The sequence below is a fragment of the Schistocerca piceifrons genome, chromosome 2 (assembly GCF_021461385.2).
Source record: "Schistocerca piceifrons isolate TAMUIC-IGC-003096 chromosome 2, iqSchPice1.1, whole genome shotgun sequence".
NCBI lineage: Eukaryota > Metazoa > Arthropoda > Insecta > Orthoptera > Acrididae > Schistocerca > Schistocerca piceifrons.
In genome coordinates this window covers 339,444,712-339,450,711 of record NC_060139.1, presented here as the reverse complement: position 1 = coordinate 339,450,711, position 6,000 = coordinate 339,444,712, and positions in this window count along the sequence as shown.

Here is a 6,000-nt window from a genome sequence, read left to right as displayed (position 1 = left end):
GTCTACAGCGTTATAGACCCGAGGCTGGACTGTTCTCCGTAGCTGCACTGATGGTACCGCAAGGTACGCGCATATCCAACACCGCTTAACGTTTGGAAATGTGGCCGCGCTTTGTGAGTGGTGGTTACGCTTCAATAGTGGAGCGAAGGACTCTAATTCAGTCGTGCCCTTTGAGAATATCAGAAACTGAACCTTCCATGTTTTGTAAATTTGATGCAAATTAATTGTAATATAAATAAACCTGACCTTGCAGGGGATATAAACTCGGTCACAAATAAAGGGATCTGACACCCAGCCAGGCCAGAAAGTAGTTTAGGCGGTACTTGCATCTGAAATTTGATTATTTAAGTAAGGTATGTGTGTAAAATGCACCACTACTGTATACTGTCGTTCAGTACTCATGGACAACGTCAGTATACAGTAGGGGGAAGAGTGGCAGTTATGATAGATATTATTTTGGTTTAGCCGTAAAGCATCCGCTATTAAATAAGTATCGGCACACTGTGCAGGGCAAAAATGCAATATAAATGTCTTCGCCGAACAGAGACGCGTACGAAAGGAACAATGATCATTCTCTTAAGATGAGAATTAATATGTCAATCAGTTCCGAATATTTTAGTGGTAATCGTAGCGAGAGACTGGGGTAAGCGTGTGAACTGCTGCACACCACGAAATAATCCACGTTATTCGTGCCTCCCTTGCAGAGCCAACATTTAAGCGACCATTATAGTCTCAAGCGTCAATTCGTTGTTTGTGATGGAAACAGTCTTTTGGGACCTCATCGCCAACTGACTTCTTGTTCCTTCTTGTTTTTCTCGCGAGGAATGTCTGCCACACTGGCTGCTGGTAGCTGCTTGTTACTGGTTTTGTATTAGTCGAAGCTGTGTTGGGCACTGCCTGATTGCTGGGTCTTCAGCGTGGCTGGAGGTGCTGGCCCTAGTAGTAGCTGCCTACCCTGTACCTTTTGCTTGAGGTCATTGCAGGTAAAGGATTTACAACAGATAGAAAAACGTTTAGTTATAAGCTTGAAAAAATCACTCTATGACAACGAAAATAAGCGTTAGTCCTCTACTTATTCACTCTTCACGTGAGATTCTTTCCCCAAAGACTGAAGACTTGGCGGATATCTTGGTTGTAGAAGTCTCTATTTTAGATGATCGGGAAATGTTTCACCTTGAAAATCACGTGGTATCTGTCCGGAAATGCCTGTCAGGACATAGTTCTTTCATCTGAGAAGAGAGGAAGAATTCACTGGCTTCCATGTCAACAGAATTTCAGGCTGAAGTAAAATTTGGTAGCCAAAAGAATCAACATGTATGACTGCCTCCTTAGCAGAATGAATGGGGGAGTTTGTCGTGGAGCAGAAAGACCTCGTTGGACAACTTGCTGTTTTCCTTTCTCAGGACAGCCTCCCGTAACCTCTTCAGGTGATTTCGGTGGTGTACTTCTGTGGCAGTTTACCCATTATGGTTATATTCTGTTAGCTCCACATCAATGCCGTCTCCAAAAACACCCAGCATCAACTTTGTCTAAAGACTTCTGTGACCACATTGCAAGTGTCTGCAACAGATAGTCACTGTGTCACATGATAGTCCATTGTTGCTTTATAATTTCCACCACCTCAGCAAAGACGGTTACAGTGTTTCTCCCCTACTAATGCAGGAAACGAATTACTGCTCGGTAACCCATTTCATCAGTGAGGTGTACTATATTGTTTCTGCTGCTCTAACGACAGGATAACATTCTGTGGCATAGCGATTTCAATGTGTAGTATCGTATACCATATTCCACTTGCAAGTATGTGCCTATGAACAAATTGAAAATTTAATTATGTAACTTTATATTTTTGATTTGATAGTTAAAATTTTAATACTACCTATTGTAGTTGGAAGTCCTTCCGTCTCCATGGTGATTTTACACATTCCACAGTGCGAAAGCCAATGCAAAGTCCCTCTTGCTCTTATCATACAGCAACGAGTTCCATTGAAAAGGGAAGATACTGACGGCCAGTTTCAGTAAACTCGTGGCAGTCGAAGGATATGTATAGTATGGTAGTTGCTATCTGATACGTCTCTGCCACCTTCCTGCAAAGACATGTCCGTACACAAATTATCGGCCACTGGTTTGACTGCTAATTTCGTGCCGACACAGGTCTTACACTCCTCCTGCCGGTCACATACCTGTTTTCATACTTTGAGCTAGAACAATGAGCGGTAGCCGCATCTCCATTGTGGTAGAGATTAGTTCTACTGGAGCTAAATACCGCCGACTCCGCAGCGATGGGTGCAGCGCTGGAGATCTGAATTGATATGGCAGTGTTTTTTTCCAGTGCATGACGTTTCATATATCACAAGCAACCTACTTCCGTTTTGAATTTGCGTTCTCTTCTACTTTGCTGACTTAATTGCATGCCCAGATCTAGAAGAGTACACTAGCAATTCCTTGGTCCCATCACACTTCGTGTGCTTTGAAATTGCGATTCTGTGATACAATCTTGAGCCTGGATGAGGTTAATGCCACAGCCAAGTAACTTGTTCCTCTTTAGCAGTGTCACGATCCAAACTAGCTCGCGACTCTACACAGTGACTTACTTTCAAGTCTTGGTTGCGTACTTCGTTGTTTATGCCCGTAACAGGAAAACCTCACGCCGAAGATATAAAACTTGGAATGTGGAGCAGTGGAAGAATGGTTCAAATGGCTCTGAGCACTATAGGACTTAACTTCTGACGTCATCAGTACCCTAGAACTTAGAGCTACTTAAACCTAACTAACCTAAGGACATCACACACATCCATGCCCGAGGCAGGATTCGAACTTGCGACCGTAGCGGTCGCGCGGTTCTTGACTGTAGCGCCTAGAACCGCTCGGCCACTCCGGCCGGCGGAAGAAAGGAATCTATTCGGATGAGTCTTACTTCACACGGTTTCCAACTTCTGGCAAAGTTTACGTCCCACAAGTGAAACATGAAGGCTGTTCGGTGGTGATTTTGGGAGCCATACTGTTTTATTCCATGGGCTCCATGGTTACTCTGGAATGTTCATACAGTTTACATCGTCCAGGGCAATTGTAGTATTTCCATGACCATCGCAGTCAGTAGGTTTCAATATTATTGGGCCTTTGTGGTATACTTTCGAGAGAAGGGCGCGTGATCCATCTCCATCATTGTTATCTGAACTTGTCACTATTTTCCAGGAGGAGTGGTATAAGAGTCCCTTGAAAATCACACTGGACCTGTATTTATCCATTCCGAAATGTCTGGACGCTATTTTGAATGTCAGCTGTTTTCCTACACCGTATTACGCAAGGTGATGCGATGTTTTTGGTGTTTCCGTATTTTTGTCCACCCCCTGTATCTGTATAACGGCCAGTGAAACACACTGCACCCTTATTGTCAGGAATACGCACTCCCGGCTGTGCCACGCCTAGGATAAAGTAGCTACACTGACGTAAATGGGAGGTGTTACACCACTAACACTTGGCCGAACTTCACAAGCTGATACTATAGTATTTTGAAGACCTCGGGATAATGTTGGTTAAAATCTCATCATTATGAGAGCTTATTTTTAGAATTTTCAGTACAGCATATGAAATTCCTACAGATGACTAATGATGAGAGTACACGATGTCTATTGGGCTTGCCTAATAATACTCGAACTTTCCACGTGGACAACACAACACAACGTCAAGCGCGTGCACGTGCACCTTATCGTCGTCTTACGGACTTTGAGAAAGTTCCAATCATTGGCAAAAGGGGACATGAGAGCATCATAGGAACAGATCGCACAGATACATCTACACCTGCATAGATATTCCGCAGGCTACAGAACGGAGCGTGGCGGAGAGCACTATGTACCACTACTAGTCATTTCCTTTCCTGTTCCAGTCGCAAACAGAGCGAGGGAAAGACGACTATCTATATACCTTCGTACGAGCCGTAATTTCTCGTAACTTACCTCCGTGGTCCGTTTGTGCGATATATGTTGGCTGAACGGAATGGACAGTGTCTTGAAAGGAGGATATAAAATGAACATCAACAAAAGCAAAACGGGGATAATGGAATGTAGTTGAATTAAATCGGGTGATGCTGAGGGAATTAGATTAGGAAATGAGACGCCTGAAGTAGTAAAGGAGTTTTGCTATTTGGGGAACAAGATAACTGATGATGGTCGAAGTAGAGAGGAAATAAAATGTAGACTGGCAATGGCAAGGAAAGCGTTTGTGAAGAAGAGAAATTTGTTAACATCGAGTATAGATTTAAGTGCCAGGAAGTCGTTTCTGAAAGTATTTGTATGGAGTGTAGTCTTGTATGGAAGTGAAACGTGGACGATAAATAGTTTAGACAAGAAGAGAATAGAAGCTTTCGAAATGTGGTGTTACAGAAGAATGCTGAAGATCAGATGGGTAGATCACATAGCAAATGAGGAGGTATTGAATAGAATTGGAGAGAAGAGGAGTTTGTGGCACAAGTTGAATAGAAGAAGGGATCGGTTGGTAGGGCATATTCTGAGACATCAAGGGATCACCAATTTCGTATTGGAGGGAAGCGTGGAGGGTAAAAATCGTAGAGGGAGACCAAGAGATGAATACACTAAACAGATTCAGAAGATGTAGACTGCAGCAGGTATTGGGAGATGAAGCAGCCTGCACAGGATAGAGTAGCATGGACAGCTGCATCAAAACAGTCTCTGGACTGAAGACCGCAACAACAACAACAACAACAACAACAACGAGCCCTAATTTCTTGAAACTTACCTTCGTGCTCCTTATGTGCGATTACGTTGGCGGCAGTAGAATCGTTCGGCAGTCAGCTTCAAATGGTTCTCTAAATTTTCTCAAAATTGTTTCTGGAAGAGAACGTCGCCCACCCTCTAGCGATTCCCATTTAAGTTTCCGGTGCATCTCCATAACACGTGTTGTTCGAACCTACCGGTAACAAAATCTAGCAGCCCGCCTCAGAATTGCTTCGATGTCTTCCTTCAACCTGACCTGGCACAGATCCCAAACACTCGAGCAGTGCTCAAGAACAGATCGCACCAGTTTCCTATATGCAGCCTCCCTTACAGGTGAACCATTCTTTCCTAAAATCCTCCCAATAAACCGAACTCGACCACTCGCCTTCCCTATCACAGTTCTCACATGCTCATTCCATCCCATACCGCTTTGCAACGTTACGCCCAGATATTTGAACGACTTGACTGTGTCAAGCTGGACATTAGTAATAGTGCATCTGAACGTTACTGGTTTGTTCTTCCGACTCATCGGCATTAACTTCCATTTTTCGACAGTCAGGGCTAGCTGCCATTCATCACACCAACTAGAAAATATGTGTAAGGCGTCTTGTATCTTCCTACAGTCACTCAACTTCGACACCTTACCATAGACCATGGCATCATTAACAAACAACCGCCTACTGCTGCCCACCCTGTCCGCCAAATGATTTATGAATACAGAGAAAAGCAGCGGTACTGTCACACTTACCTGGGCACTCCCTTGTCTCCGATGGACACTTCCCGTTCAGGACAACAAACATACTGGGTTCAATTACATAAGAAGTATTCGAACCACTCACATATTTGTGAAATTCTGTCTGTGAACAGATAGCTGGCGGTGGTGTAATGACACCAGAACAAGTGGTGACTAGATGGGTTCAGGACAACAGTATAGGAAGGGGAGGAGGCACGGATCTTTCCAGAATGACTACACCGCGCGATCTCAGGATTTTTCGACTGGTTCTGTCCGACGGACGGAGTGCAACAGCTGGAATCAGTGAACAGGTTACAGATACAACACAATCTCGAACTGTCAGGGACAGATTATTAGAAGCTGTGTTCACTTCTCCAGTTCCCATGCACCTTTTACCAAGGCAGTAAATCGCAGGACAACAGAAACATGCAAGTCGTGGGGCCAGCGTCAATTGGACATTATGTAGCTTTTGTGTTCAGCGATGAGTCTCACTTGCGTTCATGGAGGTCAAAAGGACGCCAACGTTTGAGCAGACGG